Source organism: Idiotropiscis lumnitzeri, chromosome 5 (genome assembly GCF_059441095.1).
Source record: "Idiotropiscis lumnitzeri isolate Australia: NSW breed Sydney's pygmy pipehorse chromosome 5, RoL_Ilum_1.0, whole genome shotgun sequence".
NCBI lineage: Eukaryota > Metazoa > Chordata > Actinopteri > Syngnathiformes > Syngnathidae > Idiotropiscis > Idiotropiscis lumnitzeri.
Window position 1 is genome coordinate 16,456,582 of NC_142395.1, and position 12,792 is coordinate 16,469,373.

At 40.3% G+C, this 12,792-nt stretch overlaps 1 protein-coding gene across 7 annotated transcripts in view; it reads right to left on the bottom strand.

The window, feature by feature from the left end:
- The window catches only part of akap13a (A-kinase anchoring protein 13a), an 89,881-nt gene extending 79,036 nt beyond the window's left edge, over positions 1–10,845 (bottom strand). For 6 of the 7 annotated variants that reach the window (XM_088296010.1, XM_088296012.1, XM_088296011.1 and 3 more), the window contains exon 1: positions 10,659–10,845. The gene's annotated coding sequence lies outside the window, so the exon portion shown is untranslated. Of the gene's footprint in view, positions 1–4,954; positions 5,045–10,658 lie in introns of those variants that run through there. The other variant, XM_088296008.1, reaches the window with a different exon arrangement.
- Between the last annotated feature and the right edge of the window lie 1,947 nt (positions 10,846–12,792).

A 12,792-nucleotide genomic window follows, 5' to 3' on the forward strand; every position in this document is an offset into this window, starting at 1 on the left:
AGGACTTTTTTTCTGTCTCTTGTCCCGACACGTCATTCAGACATGTCAAGGAACCTCTAAACATACACAAAGAAACTTACCGCCTGCTCAAAGTCTAACTTCAAAACAAAGCTTAACAAATAATACATTGAGTCATTGATGCCAATGCAATAGCCTGAGTAGACTTTTACTTTGGAGTTGGCCCTCACAGTGGCGTAACGGCTAACTTAACTTCTGTTTTCGACCTTTCGGCTTGCTTTATCGCAGTTTTAATTGACATTACGTCATCCCGAAATCATATTCAGTCGCTAATTTAGGACGCTAACAAATCGCTATTTAATTATGTTGTCATTATATGATACGGCACAAGGCTCCGGAGTTAGTGGCTAGCAACTAGCTGTTAGCATTAGCAACAATATCCAGCTGGTCGTTCAACAGCTGTTTCTTGGCTTCTTTTTTTTTTTTTTTTTTTCAACTTCTTTTTCAATATTGTGGACCTCGTCCAAGAGATTTTGTGTAATACTATTTGTTAAATCTTTTTATAGGTCAAATACTAACTTAAATTACACAAATTCATTTCATTTAGTGCTCTGATGCGACAATTTTGCGGGATCTCTGTGTTAGAGGGTTATGGAGGGACAGGGAAATCTTTAAGATTAACACAATGCAAGATTCCTTCCAAATATGGAGTCTGACTCACCATGGAAAACATTTACAGCATGAATTCCTGGCTAGTCACCGGTCCCAAACTGAGTCGCAGCGTTAGCAATGCCGCGTGATAAAAAAAAATGCTTGTGGTGTGCAACTCAGTTCAGTTTGATGTTTAACTCAGCGTTTGTTTAACCCAGCGTCCTGCATCCTGTACTGGTTAACCAGTATTTAGTGGCGTTGCAACATACACTGGGCCAAATTTCTGTGAGGTGTTGAGCCCTACTGGTGCTTATTTTTAAAGCCCACCGTCGGCTCTGTGGCTAAATTAGTTCGGGCGACGTCAGCACCTCAGGGGCCTCGCTGCATCCACCGCCATTTAGATAGTCACGCTGTTTGATTTAATCAAACCTGCTCATTGACGCGACCTCCTCCCCTCACTACCGCCCCCCATTGCACAAAAGCGGCCTGTGTGTGCACAAACAGCCAGCCGACAAAACCGGGCCGCGGGATGAAAGGTCTTCTCAGTGTTTGTGGTGACAGTTATTACCCCAGCCTACTGAAACCAAATACCTGTCAGCCCAGATAGCATTATCTGAGTGTGAGAAGTGCACGGGGGGCCGGCCTGTAATCAGGTCCCGGGCCTTGATCAGCGCTCCTCCACAGCTTGGATGCCACCGACCTGCCCCCCACCCCACCTTTTGTGTCCACGCTATTGAGCTGCAGAGGCACTTTGTGGACGTTGCTAAGCAAATAGAAGAGCCGCCACCACCTTTAGGAATGGTTACGTCTTGAGAAAGAATGTGCATGATATTTCGAGGGACACGTAGCTTTATGGGGTTAGCTAGGCACACAGCTGCATCATTGTTTTACTACAAATAAGTGCGGCAATTGCACCAAACCAAAATGGCAGACAATGGTTACGCAACTTAGCGGGTCCCTTCTGTCCAGTACACCTGTCTGAAATTTGAGAGCAAGTAAAGTAGAGCAGTAAAGATCTTTAGAGATCTTAGATTTTGGTTCTGTTTCTGACATGACATACTCATGCTAAGGCTATTTTCAAAAACTGCAGCTTGGACGTCTACGTTTCTGCACTCCAATGCAGCGCTGTCAAAGGCAACACATATGTCTGTTTTCAGCCAAAACATCCCCTAGGACGCTGATATAATCATAATAATCAGAAGTATAATAATAATAATAATAACCAAAGGATGAATGAATGTTTAGTATGTCAGGTGTGACAATTTCAAAGGAGTAGCAAGCCACTGGCTAATATGTGAGGTGTTGATGTCAAAGAAAGCTAGGGGGTAAACGTTTCAAGCTGATGCAGAGAAAGTTTCTGAATTCTAATGTCTGTGGTGGAAATTAACAGCTGGGTTATTAGTTGGGCTACAATCAGCTCATACTGTATTGTATTGTATACATTATTAATATAGGCAATTACTAGAGCTGGGCACTTAAACCGTTTTGTACTTCAAATCGCTGTTTTCATGCCAACAAACAGCCGAACTGATGCAATTCTTGGTTGCACGTACAGTGCTAAAAACCCTTAAAAGTAGTCGAGTCAGGAGACAGCTGAGTTAAAGCAAAAGAAAGTGGTGGCGAGTCCCATTTGGGCGCTAATAGGTTTAGCGTGGCCGAGCCAGAGTGACCGCCAACCTGTGTCCCCGCGGCGGGCCTGATCAGATTAATACCACCCTACAGTAATGGCTGCCTGCTCACTGTTGGGCAAAATGCAGCATTGCTTCGCCCCTGCGAGCCGCGTTTAATCAACAGCGATGAAAACTAAGCACAAAAAGAGCATTACCATAATGGTTTGTGGTTTGTCGGGTATGTGTGGCAGTACCTCGGAACCATGTGTTTGTGTGGCTTGGCTTGGCTACCCGCCGATGCACTGTGAACCCGCCGAGGTCTGCGCCAAAAAAGTGACGTCCGGATAACAAATAACTATCACGTCGGTCTGGAGTGTCGTCATAGAAACTGCCCCAAATCCCGACGGGCGTCCTGAGAAGTCGCCACCTCCTTCTCGCTCACTTCCTCTATTTGAGACCACGCCACAGTGTTCACAGGAAACTCTGCCCTGAAGCACACAAGACCTGCTTAAAACAGGAAATGAATGCGTCGTCTTTAAGGCCTTCTTTCCTTCACTGATTCATACAGATGACTGAAATCAGACATAAGAAGTCTTCCATCTTGTGTTAAAAGGGCCATTTTATGGGTCTTGTTGGCCAATTCCAAGGGTCCTTCAAAAGTTAATTTGCCCTGAAGATTTGGTCAAATTGCAACTGAATTTGAACCAAATATGTCAAATAAAAGAGTAAAATTGAACTGAGGAGAAAAAAAAAACAAAGAAGCCATTTTGGCTTTAAGTGGACATTGCAGGGTAATTCGGGTCATTTAAAAAGGTCTTTCAAAATTAACTTGCTTTAAAGGTTTTTTTTATTTATTGATTTGATTAATATTTTGTTTTTTAAACTATGGAAACTTTAAAAAGAAAGTAAACAAACGACCAGACAATGAATCAGAAAATAATTATATAGTATACCAACGGCTATAAATCCAATAATAAAAAAAAAAATATCGGCTGTGTACACCTTGGCCTCGTCGGCGCAACGGGGTGCGTTGCATGCATGGAGAGTCACACTTATATTAAGATGACGGGAGCAGAAGAAAGCCGCAATTTTACTGTAGTTAATTTACCATAACCACTCTTTCAAATCCCCCTTACAAATTTATTTTTTGCTAGCCCATCAATAGGTCTTTTTCATTGAGTGTTAGCAGTAAGCTAACATTGTAATAATGTTTCTAAAACAAAGAATGTGGTTTATTTAAATATGCAATGTGTGCAATTGTATTTGGTTTTACTCTAAACCCAAACTGGTGTGTCATGAAACAATTTAAGTCACATCATGTCACACACTCACAGCAAGCAACACCTTCAGGATGCCTTCACGATGCAGGAACGTGCATCAACACGCCACGTCACGCGGCCCATTAATTGCTTTTCTTCAATTCTAATGTTTTACAAGGGCCCAATTCTGATATTTAGCAGAATAAAAATTCCAGAACTGATTATTAGTGAGTGTCCGGGGTGGTGGCTTTCCGCTGTAGTCTACCAGTGTAGGTCTCTCTGAGGGTGGGTAGTGAGCGTTCAGTCGGCCTCTTTGCTGTTTCAACCACCTGCTGCATGTCACTCCTGGGCTCCACAGGAGAGCTGTTGAACCAACTTGTGCAACAGAAGGAAACCAACTTCTCTATGGTGGATGCATACGGTCTTTGGCATGCTTTCCTCACCTGATGGGAGATGTTAGTGCACCAGGTGAGGTCTGCCGACATGTGGACTCCCAGGAACTTGATAAAAGCGACTTTGACTTTGAATCAACCAAGTCTACCAAAAAAAGATCAGCCTTAAAACTATGATTTATAAATTTAAGACCATATTTGCGCTGCCTGGAACCATGTTTGACTACAGACCCCGTTTACAGATGGATATCTGTTGCAGAAGCAAGTGCGCAGACATGGTTGCGATGAAGGAAAGAAAATGACGAATGATGCCCATGGGCCACATGCGTGCGTGACCCACCCCTGATCGAGATGGATGTTATAAGTTTAAATGTGGAAAAAAAGGCTCAATGTGTTGACATCTCAATGGCTTCAACTCCCCGGGGCCAAAATTGGTGCACTAAGAAAACTGTGTGGCAACTTCCTGTCTCTCGCTTAAATTAATTCACTCTTTTCATTTAGGGAAAAAACATGTACCAAAATTGCAATGTTTCCTCACATATAACATAAGATTTTTTTTTGCACCCAATCCCGTTAGATAAACTGAACAATAGTTGTATTGTATTATGTGCCACAATTTAACAAAAGTACCGATTTCAAATGTAATTTATTGAGCATCAAGTCTGCACACAATGAAGCGACTATACATTTATGATGTGTCCACAGTCATAAGAGCCATCGGAGGGAAACTCTAATGTGGCCTGCCACAAAATTGAGTTGGATACCGTGATCTGAGGGCTAGTTTCATGCTATTCGACACTTCAGCAAGTACCAGAGAGAATGCACCGTGTCACCTAAGTGGGAGACAATTTTACAACCCAGACGCTAACACGTGTTGTTATGAAACCCATGAAGTGTTATCAGTGCACTGTTGCCAGGCAACGCCAGTTGGACTTTATCCCTCGGAATATAATCAAGGGAGGTTGCACGCAACTTCCAAGTCCAATATAAAAGTTGATATTGTGGGAGGTGGGGCTGGGCATAGAATATCGACGAGACCTCACCCCACAGATTAAGTGGCGACGCCAGTTACGGACAGACATACCTCTTTCAAGTGGTGTTCATCATAAGTCCATTCGAGAGAGCCGAGCAGGTGTGTTTACACTGCAGGTATCCCGGACATGTGAGCTCTCGCCACGACTAAATATGGCTTTGTGCGAACACGGGCGCTAAGGCTGATCAAAGCGCTGATGTCACGGGGGTGCGGGCGGAGCCAGAGAACTGCGGGTCAGTTTAAGGCCGACATGCGGCTTTAAAAGTGTGGTTGTGAGTACAGGTTCATGCAGGTACATCAGTGTTACACCAAACAGTGACATTTTCTGGAGAAAATTAAAAGCTTTTACTGAAAAATATATTCATGCACAACACCACAATGATGAAGTCTCTCTGTAACGCCCTAAAATGCTGCCCAGGTGTCATGGGTAGCATTGTAGCTTGAAAGCCAACATAAGTGTGGTGAAAGATTTATGTAAAAGAACAGCTGAGAGAAAGCATGGTGGTACAAAAACGTTGGTCTTTGCGCTTTCATTGGATGTCACGTAAAAGGCACACACATTGCGGGGCTCCTGTTGCAGTATCTCTGTATAAATTGGGCCCATGGACAACCATTATCTGTGTGAGATAGTCCACTGTGAAGGAAAACCCAAAACTATAACCACACCAGGGATTGGATTTGGGAAGAATTTAGTGATTCAGACTCCATTTTCGATGCTGCTTACTGATTCGATTCCTAATTTATATATTTATCTGAATTATTGTTGTATTGCACTGGAGAGGGGAGCTCTCTAATGTCGTTGCACACTTGAGTACAATGACAATAAAGGGATTTCTGATTCTGATTTTGATTCTGATTATTGATTCTCTTCGGGTGAGGAAATGCATAGACTGGGACACAAACGTGCAATTACTGAAGTCTGCTCAAAAGTAGCCAGCGTAATAGTAGCATGTCACTTATAGGCAGGACTACCTAATTTATGCTTGCCCCAAATTCCAAGCAAGGGTTGATTAATTAGTTATTCCTGGAGGAAGGATGATGCAATAGAAAAGCGACCATTGTTGTGTTACCATCTCGGACAAGTATCCACAATTAGTCTTGTGTCAGAGTTAACAATACCGCAGATACAAAATAAATAAATAAATAACAATGTAAACAAAAGACGGTTATAATGTACAATAGACATTATATTGCACAACAATAATCACACACTGTTGGAAAAGTACAGAACCAAATTAGACTACTCATGTGTGACGACATTCATATATCATTTGCGACGTACGTGAAATCAATACACGGAATTGTCAGGCAAGTGAACAAACGATCCTTAGGCAATGATTAACTGGTAACCAGTTTTGTAAAAGAACCGGTTTACGATTCTCATCCCAAATAACTATATACTTGTCTACAGTATAACATCCACAAAGCACATAACCCAGTCTTTGCACAACCAACTTCCGTATTCTGCAAAACAGGTGAAAACACTTCTTCTGGTACAAATAGATGACGGCAGCCGATAGCAGAAAACAATTTTAGCAAAAGGTCGGCTACAAACGATCATGTCATCAAGCTTTAGTTGTTCATTAGCGTAGCATACACAGGAAGTTCGCAAACGTATTTGGCGGGTTGGTCACATGATGTTCTGAACATAGTGCATATCAATTCCAAGCAACCATGAAGGGTTATGGGGATGAGCATAATTCTACGTCTAAGTCGAGGCATGATGATGATGGGAGTTTTGGGGTGCTCGATTACGAAAAAAAATAATTATTGTGATTATTTAGATGATAATTTAAATCAAATTCAAGCACTCATTTATTTTCCGGGTACAAAACAAGAACACGTTTAAACTAAAAAAATATGAAGACAAATCAAATTCTTTGGAACGGTGGAATTAGGCAAGTTCCTTTCGGATCAAACAAAAAAATATTAAATTTGCTATTTTAAAAATAAAATATTGTGTAAATATATGAATTCAAATATGAGTTCCTTGTATAAATCTACTGCATTGCAATTTACTTGTAATACATTTGCTATTGAACGGTTATAATTTCAATAATTCTCCTAAGTGCAAGTTTTGAAGTCAAGTATGCGCTCTATAATCATACATTGTGAAATGAATACTATTTTAACTATGCTTTATATACTGTCTTTAATATGTATAACAAGGATTTATTATGATTATGCCAATTTTGTAATGGTTCAGTGTAACAATCGTAATCGAAATTGAATTTTGATTAATTGCACAGCCACAGAAAGTATGATGGAATTTTTTAACTTCTGGAGCGTTTTGTCAAAAAGTTTGAGGTCACGTCAGTGCATCGTCACATTTTTGTTTTTGATGTACTGTGTGTTAGTTTCTCTCAGATACAGTCAAATATTCCACAAATCGTAAAATATAATTCTTTGGAACATGACAGTAAATTATAGCGATCCAAAGATGACCCAAACAAATACGCCCCACTAGCAAATGTGGGCAAGACAAAGGATGGCATCTGAGCGACATCTGAATGAACGCCGTAATCCTCGCTTCCAACAAGTGATGTGGTTCGGTCCAGTTTGGCAAGCATTTTATTGCATCGCCACGGCAACCAGTGACAAAATATGCAACTTCTCTGCATTTGGCGCTTGGAGCTCATGGCGACACTGTGCGCCAACGTCTTCCAAGTTACAATAGAATGAACGCAATGTGAAGAAAATGGAAAGTTTGTTGGTTCAATTCACTAAAGTCATTGCATTCAACAGACTCAATTGCATTTAACTGGGTTCTCATTTAGATTGTGTGTTTGCCTTGACTTCAAAATGTTTCAGAGATGGAACGACGAGACTTTTGAGCCTCCCCAAAGTCAAATTGACAGCATATCTGAAAACCTATGAGACTCCAACGCCCGCCATATAATGGTAAATGGAGCGTAATTACAAGGCCGGGGCAGAGTGCGTCTCCTCCATCATGGTCAAATTAGGGGGTTGGCAGCAATGAGGAACCGACCCAAGCTTCGGCACTGAGCTGCTATGTAGGAATTCGCAGTAGGCCGAACTGACCACTTATTTTTCCCGCCGTGACACTCTTGTGATGTGCATTTTTGTATCAAAAATACCAAAGAAAGACTTTGGGAGAGGACTTGGACGCTGGTACTACAGACATGAAGCAAAAATCGGTGCTTTGGTATGTTCCTTGGATTTGTCGCTGTTCAGTTCACATTGGGCCGAGTGAGAAATCAATTATGGTTAATTTTGTTTTTCCTTTTATGTAAATAAGACAAGAATAAACTGTAACCTTCCGAAAAATGTAAAAATTCTAAATAAAAAAACTAAATAAGTGCGTTTACAGTGCCTTTTAACATTATTTTTAAATTCATTACAGCAGATATGTTAAGGAAAGTTCAGTTGTATTTAACTTTAAAGTACATTTGCTTTTACACTTTTAGAATTGTTTGCTTTCAAACATTTGCGTACAACTACAATTTCTATTATGCTTTCCATACAATACATTTAACAAATCATGAAGCACCATTTTTTTCCCGCTATGTAAGTGTTAAATTTCAGACTGTGCATATTAAACTAGCTTACAATAACCTTTCATGATAACGTCTATGCTGCGATATTTTAATGTTGGTCATTATGGTTGTATTTGCTGACCTAAGTATTTTTTGAGCTGGTACTTGGTTTAAAACGTTTGTGAACCAGTGAATAGCTGAAACTTATTCATCATCTATAACATCTATCTTGTTTTCTTAGATAAATGCAACACTGATTGTTCTTTTTAGGAAATTGATCAGTTTAAACAGTCTGAACTGTGCTATTAAACAGTTTGTATGTTTTTTTTCACTGTGCCAAAAGCATATCACTAGCTTGCGTCGTCTGCTAGTGAGAGACTGAGCTACACTGTACTTGTTTACCGCCGTTACACTTTTTGTCCATAGCCTAATATGCTCCAAGTGGGAGATTGGTACCATGATGAAAAATCTAAATATGTGTGCACGACAACCCACGGAATGGGAGGTCAACTGGTACACAGTAACGTTGCCTTAAATGTTGCTATGACATCCCCATCCATCCATAATCTGTACCGCTTCTCCTCACAAGGGTTGCGGGGGTGCTGGAGCCTATCCCAGCTGTCTTCGGGCAGTAGGCGGGGGACACCCTGAACTGGTTGCCACCCAATTGCAGGGTACAGGGGAGAACATGCAAACTCCATACAGAAAGGACCGAGCCGGATTTGAACCCTGGACCTCCGCGCTGTGAGGCCATCGTGCTAACCAGTCGGCCACCGTGCCGCGCTATGACATCCTCATAACCTAAAAATTAAGCCACTAAAGTCATAAAAATTTCGAGAGTTTGTTTCTCAGTGGAGAAAACTGCACGTTGCCAAACACTGAAGTCATTTCTTTATGGCAGGTGGACAAAGTACAGCGGTATCCTTCGTTATAAAATTATGTGCAATAACTGTACAGTCAATACTTGAAGCATCTTATCTTACCATTGTTAATGCATTGTAAAAATATGTTGACTGTTCTGCATGAAAATAGGAATATGTTTATAACAAGTGATGAAACAAGTGGTGACATTGGACATTGGAGTCTTACTACTATACTGTATAAGACTACTTGACGAAGGTTTCAGAGTAGATTAACTTTCTTCTGGTCCATCATTACATTGCAAAAACATTTTTTAAAAAGTAATTAACAGTTCAAGAAAAAGGTTAACTATGGTAAACTAAACTGAGATTTCGCAAGCTATGCCAATTATGCTAACATGAGTGACATTAGTATTGGCCTGAACATGCCACAAAACCCACAAGTTACTGCAAGCTTGTGGATCCTGATGAAAAGTTAAATATTCAAGAGGTCCATGATCAAAAATCAACTTTTGACATTTTTCAGAGCAAATTTTCAGTGGCTGAATCTTCTATGCATCCCTATGGATAATGTACCCTAAATTATGTGGATGGAGACGAAAGGCAGTAATTTTGGTTTGAAGCAGCCATTTTGGGACAAATCCAGAAGTTCATAATTTGACAAACACCCCAATCAAAACAAGGTACGTACCAAAAAGACAGCAAGACTTTTCATACAGTAGGTGGCAAAAAATGAGCTGTTTATGATACATGTTACATGGGTTTATGCATCACTGAGTAATAACATCACCAATCGGTAACATACACGTGACGCCAGTGTCCACGCAGTTTGGTCATTGATATCAAATCATCTTTTGGAAATTTATTTCTAAAGGTAATGCTACAAGGTGAGTTTGAAATGGGAGGATCATGGTTTGTGGTATTTTTTGGGTTTACATTATTAATATAGGAAGTTTTTGAAACTTTTACGGGGGCAACAACTGCAGGCAGAAAACAAGCAGTTAACAGCACCTGTTTAGGTAATGACTTGGGTGTGTGTTCCTAATGTTCTGGCCGTGCCCCAAAAATGGTGTACAGAGAGCGTAGTTCAATATAAATAACTTTCCAACACAAAGCGTCCAAACCACAACAGCATCATGAGAACTCACAACCAGAGAACTCGGGTGTTTCTAATAAAGTGGCTCGTAAACGCTATACTTCAGCCGTTACTTTTTCCACAGTTGCAAAAGTTTCGCGCTTGTGAAAACGGTTAGACGACAACATATTGAAAAATAAAACGATAATAAAATCATAGCGCAAACTTGTTGAAAAAGATATTGCATTGAAAGGGAACGGAACTAGCTTGCAGAACCATCCAAACGGCTCGTTGTTTTAAAAAAAAAAGTTAGCTTTTCTCACCTGAAAGAGAAGACGGCGCTTCAGGCTGTTTTTTGGTGCATAATAATCCCCATAAAGTGTCAAAAAATGTCCCTTTAAACGCGTGTCGAGCGGTGGCGTGGTTCCGCGCACACACACGCACGCATGAATAAAAAGTAACCCAAGTGTGTCGATTCGACTGTACTTTTTTTTCACCGCAGTTGTTAGCGTCTCCCAGGACAACTCTTGTGGGCGGAGCTAATTCAACAGCGGAAGTTGCGCTTTGTCTTTAAATTTGACGTCACGCAACTAGGCACATATTTAACTAAGTTTTTTAAATGACTAAAACTTAACTTAAATTTCCACAACTATTATTATCACTATTAATTTATGACACATTATCTTATTTTACTATTAATTTTCGTAAATATTCCGGCCGCCATTCATTCCTAATTCGCTTCCGGCATTAAAGGCGGTAACATCCGGTTAGTCTATGCACAATAAAATGCTGTCGTTGATTGTTTTGTTGTTGTTTATTTTACAATGTTGCAGCATGTAATACCACCCTACTAGACTAGCCTGTAAGAATTTGTCCCGGAGAATCTAAAGATAAATTATACTTGTTTTATCGTATTTTGTGGGTGTTGGCTTTTTATTGTGAGTGCCACACTGACCTCTGTTGGTTGAACACGCTACCAGTTGTCACAAGAAAATAACTTACAGCCACGGTTCACCAACCTTTTCAAACCGAGAGCTACTTCTTGGGTACTATTGATGCGAAGTGGTAACGGTTGGATACACAATTCAGAAATATTTTCTCTCATTACCTTGAATTATATGTAATAGTAATTGATGATTTTCATCTATGTGAAGACATTGATTATGTTAATTGCCACATTTATTATCAACAATGATTTAACAAGGTAGGAAATTTATCAATATGAATACAATACTGTATTTCTATAAATCTCTAAAAATGTTTACATTACCATAATTTGTCATGATTCTTGGTGAATCAGACCATCCCATCCCAGTTGAAATATTTTTGGAACATACCTGCAAGCAACTTGTGTCATCAAGGTATACCTGGTCCCCACAGGCACGTGACCCACAGAAATGCCCAAATAGACCTAATAGAATGAGTTAATATATTTGGACCAAAAGAAGACCATTGCTGTGCAGCACTGTGTATTAAGATTTTTATTGTTGTTGTTCGAAGCAACTACAAGTAGCAAAAGGGTTTTCAGAACCACATGAACTTCACTTTGGATCTAGCATCACGGTGCTATTTTGAAGATGTTTTTCCCATCAGGTTGGACGTCATCATTGTTGAAAACGAGAGCGGAGGCGATTAAAAAAAAAGGCAAGATGGGGAAGGATGCTTGATGACCGGCAAGACTTTAATTAGTTTAATGATTTTTGTCCGACACAAACATGTCTAAGAGGGAAGAAATACGAGCGCCTCTGTCGTCTCGTCTGCTTTTATGAATCACAACTATGGCAACAAAAGCATAACGGACGTCTGCTGTCGTCTCAAAGTAAACAAATAAAAAAAAAATCAAGATGCAGCAACACAGTACTTGGATTAAGCTTGATGGATAAAGGGAAATTCTATTAGAAAATGACATTCCCAATCGGGTTTGTCTTGCTTATTGTCTGCCATCTTCCACCTTCACCTTCTTTGCTCTTATAAAATAATAAGGTAACAAATGACGGTATTGGAATGTGACTTGATTACCACGGCAACAGGAGTAGTAACATGTCTACCATTTTCCATCATCACCTGTTGGGATTTTACAAGAACAAGGCAGTAGATGGTAGCATTATCAGTTTGTGGTTTGATTATAAATGCATCACACGAGAGGGCCATCTCTGCGGTTTTCCACCTTGACATTGAGTGCCACTCTTCCCATTCTTCACACTCACCTTGTATGCTACAAACGAGCCACATTCTAGGCTGATAATACTGCCATCTGCTGCCTTATTCTTGTAAGAGAACACGTGAAGGGAGAAGAAGCACGAGTGGCACTCTAGCATGCTGGATTTTTAACAAAGCGATATTGCAGGCTAAAAAGACTGCAATCTGCTGCCTTAATCTTGTACACAGAATCTAAAAGTGGAAAATGACATGAGTGGAACTCCCATGTGATGCATTTATAGCTTATCAATATTCCAG